At 40.2% G+C, this 19,330-nt stretch overlaps 1 protein-coding gene across 1 annotated transcript in view; it reads right to left on the bottom strand.

The window, feature by feature from the left end:
• Positions 1-15,435, bottom strand: part of DAB2 (DAB adaptor protein 2) — a 159,675-nt gene extending 144,240 nt beyond the window's left edge. The window contains exon 1 of the mRNA XM_082723437.1: positions 15,164-15,435. The gene's annotated coding sequence lies outside the window, so the exon portion shown is untranslated. The remainder of the gene's footprint in view (positions 1-15,163) is intronic.
• Positions 15,436-19,330: the final 3,895 nt, after the last annotated feature.

The raw sequence follows: 19,330 nt of genomic DNA, 5'->3' as shown, positions 1-19,330 counted from the left end.
TTCTTTTCCTAGATTTTTTTTTTTCTCTGCCTCATGCCTTATGACTTCTTTTGTGCATTGAAATCTTGCTATTATACTAAATGTATGTTTCATAAATCTCCTCCCTTCTTTCTGGCATCCTGACAGCAGTGAGGGGGATGGATTTGTGGAGAATGGGATTAGGAGTGTGAAAGTCAGTTAGAATAATATAAGAATAATCTATTTGACAGACGATAACTAAACTTGTAGCAGTAGGAATGTGGAGGAAGAGAGGTATTTGCGATAGTTGCAGGATTGAATTGACAGGACCTGGTGAGCCATTTTAAGTGAAAGATAAATAGTACGAAATCTGGGATAACTTCCAGTTTGCTACTTTAGATGACTGGGCAAATGATGGTACCATCAATCAGGTTCAAGAAGAGAGGTAGTGTCCAGGAAGTGGTTAGGGGTAGTAATAAACAATGAGTTAACTTTTGGCCAGGTTGAATTTGAAGATTTTTGTGGGATTATCAAGTGAAACCCAATAAACCATTGAAAATAAGCATCTGCCGTTCAAGAGAGCTTATAAGATTGGATACTCTGGTTTAGGATTTAGCCGTGTATACATTTTAAACAATACTTAGAGGTAAAATTGTGTGGTAATAAGTGAAAGCCATGGAGCTTTTGGGAAAGAGCCTTGAGGGCAAAGGTCATGACTTGGTCATCTTCATCTTTCTGGTCCACACACTAGCCCTGTCCCTGGCACAGAAGAGATTCTCAACCATTTCTTTCATAACTTACCAGATGAATGAGTGAATGACTAAAAAGAAGAAAGCCTCATACGTGACCAAGAAGGAGCAATAAGAAAGATAACCATGAACTAGAAGAGAGTGATTTCTTAGAAGATGGGGGATCAGAGTTTTAAAACTGAAGATACAGTCAACATTTGGGGGTCTTGGATGACAAAACTGAGACCAGGAGTTAGTGCACTGTATGACGGAACCAGGACTTAAAAAAATCTAAAGTATACAAATCAGAGTTAAATTTCATGGTTACTTACCAGGAATAAATGTAAAATCCTAACTTAGGTTTAGAAAATCAAATGCATAAGTACCGGAAGAATATGACCTGGTTTAATCACATTCCTGGGGTTTAACAGCAGGCTGAAAGGTCAATATAAATGAATTCTAGAGTCTGGTTGCCAAGGCATCTAACTGGGCAATGCTAATAAAAATATCCAGTATAAGAATATTGAATATCCTGGTATATGTCACAGATATGGTTTGGGACAATGCATTTCAAGAGGAAAAGTTATAAAACTACTGGATATGCAGAATGAGCAAGCATCTAGAAGTCATGCCATTCACGAGGAAGGACACGGTATGTCCCAGCTTCATGCTGCAGAGACAGTACTCTTACTCTTGGTAGTTAGGCTTCGATCAGAAGGTGGAACTATAGAAGTGGTAAACTGAGAGAATCCAACTCAGTTTGAGGAATTTTCTCTAATTAAGCCACTTTCAATGGAATTAGCTCGTAGTGGGAAAAAACAGTGAGCCCTCTCCTTTATTTATTGAACTAATAATTTGGGGACATCTACCAATATTGCTAAGATAGAGATCCATAGGTGGGAGGGAGATAAGAGGAAACCAGTTTGATTCCTGCCCTACTGGGTCTTACATTTAGGCTCATTTATTTATCAAGTGTTTAATGAGACTTGTGCTGGGTATCAGACTAGTCCTTTCCCTCAGGGATATGGTAAGAAAGGTTTCTGTTCTCATGGTCTTTACAGTCTGGCAGGGAAAAAGATATTAAGCAAACAAATATATAAAGTTGCAGACTAGATGATCATTTGTACTATGCAGAAGGGTGAATTCTAAAAGGGAGAAATTAATCAGGAGAACTAATGAGGTTTGGTGAGTTATGGAATAGTGTCTATAAGATGGGTGAATTGCAGGTAAATATGGAGAGAACAGTACATGAAGGGTCTGTTTGCAGAGTGGAGAGAAGGCAGGAGTCACTGGAGCAAGGTGAGTTTGGTGAAGGCAATGTCTTGTAGGTCTTTGTGAGAGTTGGCTTTATTCTAAGTCCAACGGGAAACCACTGAACAGTTTCAGTGAGGATGATGATAAAATAAAATAAAATACATTAAAAAAAAGAAAGGAGTCCTCTGGATTCTGTGGGAATGCATCACAGAAGGGAAAAACTGGATATGGAGAAACTAAAGATTCCATTGCTTCAGACTGATGAGAAGTAATGGTGCTTTGTAGGAGAATGGAGGTGGTAGATGGAGTCAAAACATATTCTAGTATTAGTAGGCTTAATAGTAATTGGGAACCTGATTTGAATTATACTGATTTGACATGGGGAGTTAGGATGAGGAGGATTTGGAGAATAACCCTTAAGAATCTAGCTCCTATGACTGGCTGCACTGTGACAGTCATCTTTGGGGGAGCTCCACGTTTTGGGGTGATGGGAGATTGACTATGAATATGAGTTCCTTTTGGACAGATGAAGTTTGTTGGGATGACGATAGACATGCAAGTGATATCAGTTACAATCAAATAAAGGCCAGAGAGTCCATGATGTGTCTGCTAGGGACAGGTTGATGATACTCCTTGGTGTTCAGGTGTGCCTTTGATCTGTCTCCTTTCCACTTCCCTCTTTATCTCAGAGATGGAGAATTGGAAGCTCAAATATTTTGCCCTCATTTTGTTAACAGAAAACTGTGTGATAGTGACTCTTCAGGACCTTTTTTTAAAAGAAGGGATTCAAACAGAAGCCTTGTTACCTGTGTTGATTCAAATCAGAGCTATAAAAATGTTGTTTTTCAGATTATATGTGGTCTTTTACTTGTGGTATTTATATTCCTCATTCCTAGTTAGTGCTAAGGATGACCTTGGAGGTCTCTTTTTATAATGAAGATGTTCTCTAGAGGTTTGTTTTCTAGCAATCTCAGAGAACTCAGTGTAATATATGGTGCACATATTTCTTTCATTGAAGTATATCATAGAAGAATCTTATCTGAGAAATTGAGAAATTGCCCAGAAATTGTTAAACATCAGTGTTTTCTGATAAGATGGGTGGTGTGTATGAGAGATATGATCATTAAGTCAGGGAAGATAAGCATCCCTATGAATTAAAGTATTGCTCAACAACTATGATTAAGTGCCAAAAGGTCTTTAAAATAAACACTTAAATATTAAGGAGTTTATTATTATTATAAACTCTTCCAGCCATCAAGTAGGATGATTATTCTCCTCCCACTCCCAAAACAAGTCATTTTTCTTTATACAGTCTCTTGATCCGCTGCTTCTACACTTCATGCAACAATTGAGACAACCACCTTATTTCAATCCATCATCCGATATGTGGGCTCTTGAAATAGGGTTGGACCTGCTTACTGGTTCTTCCTCTACCCTCCTGCACACTGCCATCAGAGCAAATTTTCTAAATTGCTTCTTGCATCATGCTTCTCCTGCATTCAGAATCCTCCAGTAGGTTCACATGTTAGGACAGTAAAAAGCCCCAGCTCCTGTGTTGGGTAGAACCTTGGTAGGATCTGGCTAATCTTACTGACTATATTTTCTCCACTATAGAGTGTTTCCACCTCTGTGTTTGTTTATGTTGTTTCTTCATCCTGGAGTACCTAATTCCCCCTGGACCTGCCCTATTCTCTCAAGGCCAAGACTGAGCTCCACTTTTGGGAATGCTCTCACGGCACTGGATCCTTACAGATTTTGCATTGCTTGTTACTTGCTTCCTTATATCATGACATATTTTGTCCATTTACATGTCCCACATTTCGCATCTGTGTTATTTTCCTCTACTGGGAGGGGCCCCTCCTTCAGAGGCTTCCCTGCCCTGTTCCTCAGCAACTCTCTCCACAGTGCCTGGATGCCAGGCCTGAGGTCAGTGGGATCCTTGAGATCATCTGTATCTAGATTCAAAGCATTTTCCACTGAGGAAAGAACACAGGCTAATTGGAAAGCCTAGTTTTGGAAGTAAGCATGAAGAAAGATAGTTTTTGCCAAAGGCTCCAGAAAGTGTATTGTGCAATAAAATGTGTGGCATGTTTCTCTTTCTCTGTCTTTTGTCTCTGGCTCAATGTTAAAGCTTAGTTCCCCCTTTCTTGTACTGAATCATATTTTTCTATTTCCTTCCCGAATCTGTTTTTTCCTTTAGTCTTTCATCACCCCTAAGCATATGTCCCTAGTCATCTAAGATTCTTGTTTTCTCCCAAGACATCTGAATGAAATTGTTAATTTCATTGCCGAACATTTTCTCTCCTTTCAATTATAACAATTTCCTTTTTAGTTATTTATTCCTTAAACTTCATTTTTATTCATTCATATTTTCTTGCTGGGTCAAGAGAGACTTTGTCTCCTTCTCTCCCTCCCCACCCCGCCCACCTTCCCCCATCCATTCCTAAATTTTTCCCTGCTAAAGGAATGGACATTTCTATATAAAACATGGGTAAATTCAGGTTAAATGGAGAAATAGCTGCTTCTTCTCCTTCTTGTTCCTCGCCAATCAGTTATAATTTTGTGTTCCTTTTTAATATTGTCTGAAGCTTTATCCAAAATTCAAGATAAGGTTTTATAATAAATTAGAGTACTCAGGTCTACTGATACTCAGTTTTCTCACTACATTACCTGTTATTTACATATTAGCTTGATTTCTGTTATTAATGACTTGGAACTATCTGATAATCAATGACTGTTTCGTTTGTTTTTGCCTGTACAGTCCTGCCATTTAAATCTCTTACATCCGGAGGAAAACGTTGGAGTAGTTTCTTCACACGATATGAAGTAAACCATACTGTCAGATACGTATAGAAGATGAAGGCTGTTGTCATTTCTAAAATAAATGAATGCCTTTCTTAGCCATGTAATTACATCAACCCTCTTAGATGAAGTGGTGATTTCCTTCCTTCTGATTAAAACGAGTTCTTGTCCTAACAGTGGTAATCTCATGGACTCCATTACTCAGCATTATAATAGGGAAGGATAAGCTCAGAATACTTGCTCAACTGTGAGCTCTATTTGACCCGAGACAGTAAGTTAGAAATGAAATGCATAATATTTAGGTGCGTATTTCTCCTGTCAGGAGTTAGTGGGTTCTTCTCCATGCCTGAATGAGAGCAGAAAGTCAAGCTACTTCTACCCTGAAAGATTCCCAGACTGCAAATAAAATCCCCAAGGTGAAAATGCTACCTTTGCTCTTTAAGGCATGGTTTGAAACTATGCTTCTATTTCAGTTAATTTATTTTTTGCCTTTCCTGCCCTGGATTCACTGCACTGAGACTTTGAACGTATATAGCTGCCCCTTGCAGGGACCTTGGCTTTCTTTAGCTAAGTGGCCTGAACTGTGACTTGAAACATGAGAGGTTTCCATGCATTTTGACGTTTCATAGTATACTTTGTCTTAGCTTGCTGTCTCTTCAGGAACTGAGCAAGATGAAAATAATATCAATGCTAAATATTGTTTATATTTATTAAGCACTTAATGTGTGCAAGGTCCAGTTCCACCCATTTTATATAAACTGCCTTGATTCATGATCACAATATTCCTATGATTGTTATAATATCTGTTTTCAGATGAGGAAGCTGAGACACAGAACTAATAAGCAGTTGGCTCCAAGTAGCCCAGAGGCCCCCCCCCCCGCCCCCAGCCCCGGGATAGCTGGGGAAAAACAACAACAACAACAACAACTGGACTCCATTTCCCACTATTTCAGCCACTACTTCATAATAAAACTATAGGGATAAAAAAGATAAGAATACTTCTATTTGGTGACAGGGATTGCTGGCTAGGTAGAGAGAGGATTGATCTTCCAAAGTTAGTAAAAAAGATTTCCAGAGTCCCCAAAATGCTTAGTGAGGTGAGGGAAAAGGATATTTATTTGACGCTAAAATTCCATGCCCCAATTTTATCCAAGAACATCAGGGCTTCATGTCGATAGCAGGCAGGTACTATAGAGAAGCATAAATCTTTTGCTTCAGTGAATATGCAGTACCCACCAGGGAACCTAGTAGTGAGATGATATTCTGGGAGTCAGGAGGAGGGAGTGTAGTGAGAAGGGAAGCTTAGGAGAGGGAACAATGAAGGGCTTTATATTAAGCCCGTGGTTAAAGGAGCACACTGATGCCAGTGTAGTTGGTTGTCATTATCCAGTTGAAATCATCCTTGAAACACGCAAGTCATCTTACTACTTGCTTGTGATATGTGCCGTAATTTCATATGTCTGAAAACGCAAATCCTAGTTGAGTTCCATTTTCCTTTTTAGGGTCCTATGCATTTTAATGACAGCTGCATGAAGTGGGTAGTGACATCTGTTAATGGAAGCCTAAGTCCAAGGACAAAGTCATCCCTGTGTGTGAATGATGACGAGAAACAGGAATATATAATAACAATAGCACTTGGGTTTTTAACAAAATAGACTTCCTCTAAAACAATAACAACAAAAATAAACAAAACAAAACAACCCTCCCCTGCACTAAATGTTCTAAATTATGCAAGAAATATGATTTTACTCTGAACCAATAGAACGAGGTGTATAGAGCAATATATAAAACCAATATTTAAAAACTCTTAGGTGTCTTTCAATTCTTATAATTCCTGCTTCATATAATTCTGATATTTTCCTTCAACTGGGTCATCCTACTCTCTTCTTAGGAATAAAAACCTCCAGATGATGCTCATTCCCAGAGAAAATTTGTTCAATAGCTCTTCGGTGATGTGCTCAGTAGATGCTTTTTATGCCTTTTACATTTACTATGTTATTCAATCCACACAGCAACCTTACATTATCACTGAAGTGTGGAGAAATTATGTAGTTGGTTCTGGGCCATACAGCTAGTGAAGGGATTTGGACTCTGGCAGTTACACTAAGCAACAACACAGGTGTGATTTGCTGTCACTCTGCAACTTGAATTCTAGTAACTAGTTCTGGAGCAGAGTTCCAATGAGCTGAGTGTGGGAGTGTCAGGACAAACTCCTATTACTCCACAGAACAAGACAAAGATAATGTACCATCTTGTAATAAGATTGCACTAAGAATATCACTTGTACATTCCAGATGATAAGTCAGGCGGCTTGTAAGTCAAGTTACACCCTCTAGCTATGTCCTTTGGTTTTATCAATATTAAATCACACAGATGGATGACTTTCACGACCTGTTCTTAAATGGGGGGGGATACATTTCAAACATACTTGAGCAGAGGAATTTTCAGGCAAGTATGATTGCCTTATGTGATAGGAAAGAATGAGGGAAATTAAATGTTTTGAGTGTCTCCTGAAAGTACAAATATATCACTAGGAACTAGCATATAATTTCATTCAGTTCATCAGTCCAAAGTATGAGAAAACTGAGATTCAAGAAGGCTTACTGACTTTCTTAAGAATGCAAAAGGCAAAGTAAGAATATAAACCCAGGTGTTTTGATATTTGGAACCCACACGTATCATCTTGGGGTCCCCAAAGATTGCTCTGTTTGATGTAGGATATGGTTTCCAGTTTTAAGGATATATTTGCATTAAGCCATGCAAATTCCTGTATTCAAAGATGCAGACTGTGGTCTGGGGGAAAGATACCTTCTCCTAAAGATCCCTGCAAGGAAATTAATGCCTCCATGGATGGTAGTGCATTCATAGGAGGATACGATTTGCTTAAAAAACTGACTGCACGAGAAGAATAAATGAAACAAGATGGGATTGGGAGGGAGACAAACCATAAGTGACTCTTAATCTCACAAAACAAACTGAGGGTTGCTGGGGGGAGGGGGTTTGGGAGAAGGGTGTGGGATTATGGACATTGGGGAGAGTATGTGCTTTGGTGAGTGCTGTGAAGTGTGTAAACCTGGTGATTCACAGACCTGTACCCCTGGGGATAAAAATATATGTTTATAAAAAATAAAAATTATATTACAAAAAAAAACCAAAAAAACAAAAACTGACTGCAAATGAATTTAATGATTCCAGTTTGGGACATGTTAAGTTTGAAATGACAGTGCAATCTATCAACACAGCTGACTAGTAGGCAATGGAGAACAGAGCTCAAGAGTGAAGCCTGGGCTAATTTACACAGTGTATACACGGAGATTTGAATCAGGGAGTGGAGGAGATTTCCTGGGTTGAATACAGAGAAAGAGCCAGGGGCTAAAGAGAGTTCTGCAAGGGCTAAGTTGCTCAGGAAGGAGAGCCCAAGACGGAGGCTGGGGAGCACTTGTGAAGGTGTCCAACCTGCGGAACCCCCAGTGTCTCTGAAGACAAAGCAGAGAGACTTTCAAGTAGAAGGAACTGCCCATCCCATGGAGTCATAGAGAGAATTTAAGGGGATGAAAGCTGAAAAGGAGTCACGTGACAAAAGCATATAGTAAATCGCTGGGGATACGTTAAAAAGAAAAATCAATCCGTGTGTTTTATTAATGGAGTTTCTAGACAATGTTCTCAAATCTCAGGCAAAACAAATTTTTCACCATAGACTCGCCTATTACAAGCAATGGAAATCATACTGAAGAGAGAAAACTTGCTCATGGCAAATTAGGCGTAGGTCACATAATCACCGGAGATGAGCCACATCTCCCGGTAAGCTTGAGGAACGACCAGGAAGCAGCATTGTTGGGGATGCAGTTGGGGAAGGAACGCTGAGGGAGAAGCGTATGAGTCCTGGGAGAGTATTGTATGGACCCGGATCCCATTCGGAATGAGATGGGAAAACGTTGCTGGGGGGGCGGGTGTTGAACAGGGGAATGATATGATCCAACATGTGTTTCCACAGGATACATGCAGAGGCTATGTTGGGAATAAAGTGTGTGGAGGGACAGACAAAGCAACGAGAAAAGTTCAGAGGCTCCTGGGATCCAGGAGAGGAGACAGATAGTAGTGGCTTGGGCCCTGGTGGTAGAGGTACAAGTCAGAGAGCAGATGCATTTTGAAGGTGAAGCCCACAGAGGAAAAATACCGGAATAGGAACCAGAAACTACATACGCAAAACTTATTTACCTCGTATTTTTATTTTTATTTTTTTTTTTCCTGTAAAAGAAGATGGTTGGAATTAGAAGCAGTGTTAAGATGAATCGTTTTCCAGACTGGGGGAAATCACAGCATATTTGGACAACAGCGAGAGCTGTCGTGGTAAGGAAAAAGTTAAAACAGAGGTGAGCGGCCAGAGATGTCCTTGAATAGGCCAGAGAGGAAGGGAGCTTTGCCAAATGGAAAGAATGACCTGTTTCTACTCATTAGTCTCTACCCTGGCCTGGTAGTTCCCAGACTTTTCAGGTATAGCTGTCTTTTTAATATTAGCAACTTCCACCGGCTCTCTATGTTAGCAGTGGTACTCTGAGTACTCACAGATGAGGAAAACAATCATAACCGTATTATTAATCATAATAGCAGCAAAGTTATATTTCAGGAACAGCACAGTTATGTGAGAGACATTTGTTGTTTTGTTGCTCTGTTTGGTGCATACTTAGACTGGTGTCTCCTTTCAAACCCCAAAGATTTCATGCCTACAGCGCACAGTTCAGAAAACCTGCTTTAGCAAAACTGCACAACCAACCTTTTGCTTTCTGAATAGGCCCCGGGGGGTTGCTATTTCATCCGAGATCCTGTCTTCCAGATCCCTTCAGGCATGGTGTGACCCCTCCACACATTTTTTCCAATCATACACTTCACTTCTTTGTGTTCCAATAATTGTTTGTTCTTGTCCTTTAAACTGCTCACTTCATGTGTGCGGTAATTGAATGCACAGTGTGTACCTCCGGATACCCGAACCCTGCAAATATGGGACACAGGCGGGTGTATAGCTATAGCATAACTTCTCTCCTCTATTACCTGAAATTATATCTTGTTCATCTTTGTTTCTCAGCAGTGGACATTTCACTATTGAGTGGAACAGAAATACCTGAAAAACTGGATTCACTTTGTGGTTTTCCAGAGGACAGAATAGTTATCAGTGGACAAAATGAGGAATAAGATAGATTTTTGGTTTATGAAAGGAAAGACTGTATGAACTTTTGAGACCTTAAAAATTGGAAAGACTATTATTTAAAACAATGAGTTCCAGGTGAGCGAAAACATCCATCATTTTTTTTTCTCCCAATGGCCATTTAAACTCTGTGCACTGTAAGTGTAGCAGATAGCATCACATTTAGTCTTTATAATAAGCCCACAAAGAAGGCTTTTTAATCATCTCCACTTTACCGGAAGTGGTCAAGGAGCTTGCCTCAGTGTACAGCTTGGAAGTGGCTGTGTTGAAACTCGAGTCTGTATGATCAAATAGAGATATTTGACTTGGATGCCTTACTGTGCAGGAGGGTTGCAGGAGTAGATAAATCTCCAAGGTTATAAAGGAAGATACAACTCTAGGAAAATGCAAGTTATCTAGGTAGCACCCTATGCTTTTATGATAGTTTAGTAGGCTAGCTTTCCAGAAGAGAGCCATGAAATGAAACACTGAAAAGGAGAACCCCCCCCCCCCACAGTGGGGTGTCTGAGATCATCCTTTTTTGTTTGTTTGTTTCATCCTCATTTTTGTTCATCCTCATTTTTTCTTAGACCCAAATTACCCTTGATCCAGAATGAGAACAAGTCCAAGTTTACTGACAACCATATTATGATGAGATAAGAATCAAGCGGGCCTGGGAGCCTGGGAGACCTCTCCAAATATAGAGGACACCTCACACCTCACATTTGAGCCCTGGACACAACTTTCAGACTATGTATTATTAACATTACCATAGTTCTCAATATGCACCTGAGGTACCTAGGTCCTCCCTTCTCCTTCATTCTCTTTGAGTCCACATATATTGAGACTTTCTTAAATTCTGCTATTTCTGAGTTTTATTGTTTCTTGAGTATAAATAACAAATAAAAGAATCAATCTTATCTGATAATGTGTCATTTATGAATATAAGAACAAATTTTGCATATTTTTATAGTAAACCATGGGTCCAATCCTTCATCAAAAGTGAATACCATACTTTTGAAAGCCTTTTATTCTTGATGCTTTGTTCAAGAAAATATGTATTTATATGCTTAGATGGGGCAAGGATCTTGAATAGGGAAATATCTTATATGCACTTCCTTATCGCATTTCACTATGTTTGCTCTTTTCAGCAAATAATCTAATTTGACATTTAGAAGTTTGGAGCACAGAGGGAGACATTACCACTCTATCCTCTGTGTTTCTGCTGGTCATTTTGACAGTCCACTCCAGTGTAACTGAAAAAAGCTTTATTTGAGTGAACATCAACTTCACTTTCCATAAACTATGACCTTAAAACCCAATCTTTTAACTTCCTTTGGGGAGCCATGTGACTGACTGCCTTGTCAGCAAGCGACTTTTCCTGAATCCAAGTTATTTCCTTTCCTACAGAGAAAAATTGCTGTTATCACTTCCAGCCCTTTAGAAATAGCCTTTTTCATGTATAGTATATGCTTTAAAAAAAAAAGGATGAATGTCTTTTTGTCTCTTCCTTTTTGCTTATTTGCTCAAAAATTGTTTATCCTAAAGGAAAATGTAAGGATATAAGCACATTTCATGTGCTGTGAAAAAAAAAAAAAATTAGCAACAGCAGAGATTTCTGATCCAATAGACAGCTAAAATTCTCTAAAACAGCTATTTTAAGGTATTCATTTCAAAATACCTAAAACCTAAGAAAAACATGGTCTGGTTAAAGCCAGCATCACCCTAGTACTTCCTGATTTCTTTATAACCTTTTCTTTAGTTTTTATCCCACAGAACTTTGCTGTAACATTTAACACTGGAAATACTGTCTGGTATAACATTCCTCTTGCCCTACTTTTGAGTCACCGGTCCCATCTCAATTTCTTCTCTGAATGACTTTTTTTGCACCCTTCTTCACTAACCCTTCTCCTACCTGGCTCGGTCCTTTAAATGCCCTAGCCTTAGCATCCTGCTTTCTTTCTGCATATCCTAACTGGAGATTCTCATAACCACTTGCCCAGCTTCAAGACTCATCTATTCACTGATTTTTGCCACATTCAGCCTAGACTTCTCTCCTGAACTCCCACCATACTGCCCCCTGGGCAGCTCTTCTTAGATGTCCCACAGTCACCTCAATCCTAGCAAGTCCCAAACTGCACCTAGTATCTTAACACCCAGCTCTTCCTGTGTTCCCATCTCAATGAGAATGTTTTTATATGCCCAGCACTAAGCTTAAAATCACTGACTCATCCTCAATTTAATTCTACTATTAAAGATTCTTCCTATCTCCTTCTCTTCCTTCCCCATTGTCATGTACTGAGTTCATGCACTCACAGCTCTCCTCCAGATGATCACAGCTGTGATTTCCCAAAAATAGTTTCCTATCTCTCCTATGCCGAAGTCAGGCATTTTGTGTATCATCCACTTTCTTTTAAACCTTCTATAATTCCTCATTTCATATACAGAAAAATCCCAAGCCCCTTAACAGATACGATAAGGCCATTTACAATTTAGCTTCAATGGCTCTGCAGGCCATCTTTCCCCACACTCTCCCCACTCACCCAAAGGCATATGCACTAGTCACCACCATCTTTATATCCTTTGTCTTTGCACATGCCATTTTTATCTTTTCTTAAAATGCATTCCACCCCCTCCGTTTTTTGCCTGCCTGATTTTGCCATTCGTTTTTCAACAGCCGACTCAAATACCATCTCTTCTTTGAAGTCTACCTGACTTCTCCAGGTGCACGTTCTCTCTCTACTTTTACTGCCCTTAGAGAGAGGTTATGGCATGGCTTGTTAGCATGACCCTCTTCCCTTTCCCAGCCCTACCTCTCAGCTCAAAACCCTGGATTTCATCCTAGAATGGGAACACGAGGTGGTGGTGTCCTTGGGATAGACCTTCAAGCAGGTAGGGTGCCAGTTTATGCTTGTCCTGGGTCAAGTGGAGGAGGGCAGAAGGTGAAGATAAACTCATGCCTGATGACTGACTAGACCAAGGCTTCATGTCTGCAAGCAACTGGAAAATGATGGGGCTGCCTCAGATGTCCTGAAGAGAATTCATTCTCAGTATAGTACAATCAGGAAGAATGAGGCAGGAACATAAAAACTTCATAGTTCTTATTGAGTTAACACTGCTTAGTAAATTAGGTACTTATGTAAACCCACTTAAATTTGCAGAAACTCAGCAAGGAAAGAACAAACTTTAATCCCAAACCACTATCAAAGCAAATTTTCCATTACTAATTTATCCTTTGTTGCAAAGAGTGACACCATCACTATATCTCTAGTGAACCCTCTAGATCAAATCATGGTCGGAGGTCCCCATGAAAGACACATAGGAATACACAATCTTGTTCTGATCCAAAGTATGAGTCTTATTCATAATATAAGGATAAAGTAAAGACAGATGGCAGCTCCTACTCAGATCAAAGTTTAGAATGAGTATCTAACCAGTTGCAGAATGATTGGGAACTTGCTGGAATCACTGAGGACCCTGCTGATTAGGAAGTATATTATTGTAAACCAGCCATGTTTGGAAGGAGAGGATATATTTGTTCATCTTCTCTCAAGGGCAGAAATGTAAGATATTTTATTAAGTTATAGGATATTAACAGTAATTTCTCCCAAAATTATTCTGAGGGAAGGCTAGGCCATTCTTGAACCATGTCTGATTCTTTCTCTGTATTCTCCATTCTTTGGTTTCTACTGCCTACCTATATATTCCATTCTATATCAATTGTTTGTCAATTCTTTTCCTACCAGGCCTGTATTAACTTCATGAAAGTCTATTTTCTGAATGATATCTTGCTCTCTCAGATCATTTCGCCATAATCTGTCTAAACACCTGAAGCTTTCCACTATAATGGAATTCCTTGGATGGTATAATATCAGCCTACAAGGTGATTGTACTGCCTACACACTTGGTCAGAGAGACCTTCGATTTTCAACTTCCTCCTGGAAAGATGCCTCTTCTCTGGAATTTCCTATGCTCCAGCCAATTCCCCATTACCTCCCTCTTCTCCTGGACTCTGGTTTCCTAACTCTTCCTGGAAGCCAACACTTACTACTCTTGGGGGACATCTTTGACAATGATGTAGAAACAATAGTCACAGAAATGTATAGGAGATACACCAATAATGTCAAATGTAGCTCCACCAGGTTCTGAACGTAAGGGTTCTGCCAACACTAGAAGGCACCAAATAATCAGAGGTAGGTGAGCATAAAGATTGCCTAAAATACCAGTAGTCATTTAATTCTTAACATTGTGTGATTTCACGTAGGACTTCAAATGACCCAACATGAAGGAGAACAGAGACTATTTCTAATAATAAGCATTTAAGTTGGCTTCCTTACCTTCCTCCCCCTCCATTTATAAATGGGCTCAAGTAATTTGAAAACTGGAATTACCAAACAAACAAGTACTCTGGGTGCATGGAAATACCTTTTATGGTAAGAGTAATAGATTTTGCTGAGGTTGTTATAATGGCTCTTTTTTAGACCCCGGAAGTTCTAGTTTAAACATCTTACTTCCACCGGAGATCTGGGGTTGCAATATACTCTCTGAGATATGCTTCATTACTTGATGATGAAAGTAATTGTGGAATGCTGTTATGCTTTGCAGGCTGCCGGCAACTTGTACAAATATCTAAGACTCCTTTTTTTCCCCTTTTGATTTAAAATATCACATATAAGTCTTTGTATTAAAAATCAGAGGTATAAAAGCTGCTGACGTCTGTAAATATTTTGTCCTGTAGGTACTCCCTGGTCTTCAAAGCGCCTCGTAGGGAATGTTGACTGGATATCAGACATGGCCTCGGGAGAGGAGGAACCACCCATTTCTTTATCATAACAGCTCCCCCTGCTGCTTCCAAGTGAAGTCTTCACAATTGTTTGCCATTTTCCTTTCAACTTTTGAGGGACTCTGGAAACATGGCTGGAAAACATTATCCTCAACTGAACCGTGGCCAGGAAAGTCTCAGGAGGGAATTCTTTCCTGACATAAAATTAAACCTGGCTTCAGCATATCTTAGGGGGAAAAAGGAGGAAAACTTACTGTTGATGTTTCTTGGCTTGGTTTTCTCTCTGTTCTTAAAGCAACATTATTTTAAAAATCTGTAACAAAATCTGTCATCTGCCAAGTCAGTCCAAGCATCCCAGCGGCTCACAGCTCAGGTTTCTCTGTCTTGCCGTGTTCTATTGCCTTACTCCACACACACTTTGAAAATTTATTCACACACAGATGATTTTTCACTTACCTGTGGTAGGAGTGTTGGCTCTCTCTCTCTCACTCTCTCTCTGTGTCTTTGTTGTGGAAGGGATCCTGGTGCCCAAAGTTCCACAGAATCCTAGGTACTGTGGCACCAGTGGGGTGGTGGGGCTTCCAAGTCACAGTAACCAGGCCTCCTGGCAACTTCTCCTCCAGCCTCAAACTTCAGGAGTGGCTCTGGAGCAGATGACCCCAGGCAATGTATTTTCAGGTCTAATGAGATGCACTGCTTACTTGGAAAAGAAAATCTGGAAGCTGTGGTTGGCGGCCTTTGCCTCTCTGTGCCTGAGGTAGACAGTTACTATGTGACCTGATGTCCCTGGTAAGAAGATGAGAGGTTATTTATTCACCCAAAAGTCAGATGTTAGAACTGAGTCAGAAGGAAATTAAAAATAAAGAAAGAAAGAAAGAAAGAAAAGAAAGAATTGTCTCCACCAGAGCACTGATGACTCTGCTGGTGAAAGATGTCTGGTATCTCAAGAAGAGGCCAGACACACTTGCCAAATCAGTGCTAGTTTGGGGTCACCCCCCTTTCTCTGACATGACCTTCTTTTTTGATTCCCATGAAACACAGTAACTTAGAAACAGTTTGTCCATGGGTATGGAGGAAATAGAGCAAGTGAATTGACACTGTTGAGAATTTCTCTAGAAATTTCTAGACAATCTAGAAATTTCTAGAATTTTGCTCTCTTGGATATTCAGACATTGGTCTCCGGCTCTGAATCCACTACTCACATTAATATGCATTTACAGCATTGAAGAATGCTGTGTGGGTCTATCCCATCAATCTACACCTTGTGCAGACCAGGACACAATGTGGGACACACACCTCAGGCTATGGTGGGGCGTGGTTGAGCTAGGCCACAAACACACGGAGCACTTGCTTATTGATCTGGTTGAAGATCTTCTCCTAAATGGCCTTGTTTAAGATTATCTCTTATCACTGGCTGATAGGATAGGCTGCTTTTCTGGAGGTGAAGGTATTCTCTGTCTAAGGCCTATATTTACAATCAAAGTATTTCATGACAGGAGAGTAAAGTAACATTTTACAGTGGGTACATTTTTAAAGGGAACAGCTAGCCAGTTACATCGCCAGGTTGTAAGGATGGGGGTCACAGTCGTGATGGCAAGGTTGATCCTTTGCCATAGGTGGGTTGAAGCAGAAGAGTCAGGCCGGAGGCAGCAGGTGTTGCCTGGGAGAGTCTGGGAGGGTCCAGTCAGAGTCAGGGTGGGGAGACCTGGCCACCTCGGGGGACAAAATGAGAGCACTGTGGGCTAGGGCCTGGTTGATGGGGATGGAAACTGTAGAATCCTAGAAGCACAGAGGTAGAGGGAGGAGGATGGGTTTTGGAGTGATATTTAACTTCTCTCTCCTAGTTTTCTGAGGCTTAATCTGAGAATTGGCCCCGCCTTCTCTTGTTCCTCCTCCTGACAAGTGATTTTCTTCTTCATCTGCTTGTGGAGGTCTCAGAATAAACTAGGGAGCTGGGTCCTGGAGGAGAGGGCCACATCAATTCTATCCACCATCACTGGATCCTGCCTGGCATCTTCTCCCGCCTGCCCCAGGGCGATACTCTTCTCTGCACACTTCCATTCTACTTGCGCTTCTGCACACGCAAACGACCCTGATGATACCACTGGCCAGCTAGGAAAAAAAAAAAATAGATGTTTAAATCTGGTCAGCTGAATAATTTCTTTCCTGCAGTAGATTGATATCTTGGTACCAACTCTTCAGCCCCCTTTGCTGTGAAAGGATCACACATCCACATCCAAAGCAATAGGACATTCCATGCCTCCTATGCTGGAGGGGTATTTTTTTGCCCGATTGATACCAGGTTTGGCCATATGACTTGTTTTGACCACCGGAATATGAGCAAGCATGACATATATCTTGCCTCTGGCAGAAGCCTCAAAAGCCATTGTACATTTCTGTTAGTCTTTTTTCCTTAAGAAACCATGTTTCCCCAGTTGGGTCTTCTTCTTCAGCCAGGGACTCAAAATAAGATCAGAAGATGCAAGAAATAAAGCCATAGCAGCTGGTCCCAGCCACCAACATGTGACACAAATGAGAAACCAATGTCTGTTGTAAGCCACTGAAATTGGCGTTCGCTTGTTCTAACAGGCAAAATCAACTAATAGAAATCCCTCCTTCAGTTTAGTTCCAACCTGCCTGTCAGGACTCATGGCACCACAACCGCACATGCGCCCTACCTTCTAACCAATCTAAAAGCATCTTCACTTCTCAGTCTCTGTGTTTCATTCAGTTTTTACTACTCTCCTAGCACAAACTGTCTTTCCCCAGTCTTAGCAAACCTTACGTTAAAGATTCTTCCAGCTAGCTCAAAATCTTTCTCCTATATAAATTTTTTTTCCGAATATCTCGGTGTGAAGTGATTTTCCCTTCCTCTGAATTGTCACAAGCATTCCATGCTTACATTCTCCATAATTCCCTTTAATAATAAGAAATGATGCTTTCTAAACACATACTATATACTAGATGCTGGTCTTTAATCAACTGTGTTAGTTTGATACATTAAGATGAGAGGAGAGGAGAGAAGATCATAAGATGAGATGAAATGAAAGGTTAATTGTGAGTAAAAAACCTGTGAAGGATAAAAGGGGAAGGAGTAGCAGAAAGTGACAGGAGCCTTTGTAACACAATGATTGTCTGACACTGCGGAAGGAGAAGATGAAGAAGGAAGATTGGTCTCAGGCTACAGTTTAATTCCAAGAAATGTTCTGCCAACCCAATGAGAATCTTCAAGCCAAAGCCATTTTTTGAGAGTCCCCCATCTCATAAAACTGATCTGCCATTGATACTCTCACTATGGTTGGTCACTGGCTGGGAGCAGCCCTTTGGGAATATGGCAGTAGATCTAAAAGGATAGAAGCTGGGCTTGTTCATCAGTTACACTCCAGCAGCATGAAATCTGGGCAATTCTTTCTCACGGTCATGAGGTCAATCTACATTAGTTCATTGAATCTTCCTGAAAATCCAATGAGTTCAAGACTGCTATCGTTCCTGTTTGAAAGTAGTAAAACTGAGGCCCTGGGAGATAAGTGACTTTGTTACCATCACTCAGCTAGCAATGGGATGGAGCCTGACTGGTCCTCTAAACTATCATGTGACTTTAACTCCAGGCATTTATTATGTGAATGAGTAAATGCACCTTGATATCACTTGTGAAAAAGTGAAAATCAGAGATGGTAGTCGTCAATGCCTCTCTGTTTTTATTGGACCCAGACATGCACAGTCCTTCCTCCAGCTATCCTAACACACAAGTTTGTCCTTCATCTGTGGGTCAAGGAACAGAACTGGATGTGTTTTCAGAAGACTTCTATTTGCTGTTCTGATAGAATATTCAGAAATATTTTTATGAATAAAACAGCTCATTAGAAATGTTTCCTAAAACCCCAAGGAAACAAGGCTCTTTTTCCTGTCATTCTTGAGCCATCAATTCCAGTCCATTTCCTGCTGAGTCTAATAGACAATGTGTTGTTAATCTTTCAGTCCATTACCTCATGCCTGGTGTTTTTGTCTTACGAATGCAAACTTCATTTTCTCCTAAGAAATCATTTTCTTTCTTGTTCTGTGACTATGTTTTTCTCTTGTGAGAAGTTGTGAATGATCTTGCTGAGAGAAGCAAACAAAGACAGATTCAGGTAGATAGTTTATATTTTCATAGGAGACCTAAACTACTTCCCCCCATTTCAAAACAGCAACAACAATAATGAGAAGAAAACAAAAGAACATTTAGGATTAGGGTAAGTAAACCATTGTGTCTTGTTTCCCTGTAGACCAAGTGTTTTCCCTTTCCCTGAGTCCATTTTAAGAAAACAAACACAAAAAACCCCAAACATATATAAAAAGACACATAATAGAGATATATAGATAGATATGAATCTATATATCTATATGACATGATATATGCACATATATGTCATATAATATGTATATGAGACAGTCTTCTTTCTATTGCAGTATGGGGTCATAGAGAATGCTGGCAGGTAGTGGAACGTAGCTGCAAGAATCTTTTTCAAGGAAAAACTAGAAGACACCAAATAAGCAACCAGACAGACAACCAACCACCCAAATCCTCCAAGGATTTTTCCACTATTACTTTTCCCCTGACCACAGTGTATGGGGATTTTACTT

Source organism: Mustela nivalis (genome assembly GCF_964662115.1).
Source record: "Mustela nivalis genome assembly, chromosome: 3".
Taxonomy (NCBI): Eukaryota; Metazoa; Chordata; class Mammalia; order Carnivora; family Mustelidae; genus Mustela; species Mustela nivalis.
Note: the sequence above shows the minus strand (reverse complement) of the source record. Positions and strands in the feature narration are given on the sequence as shown.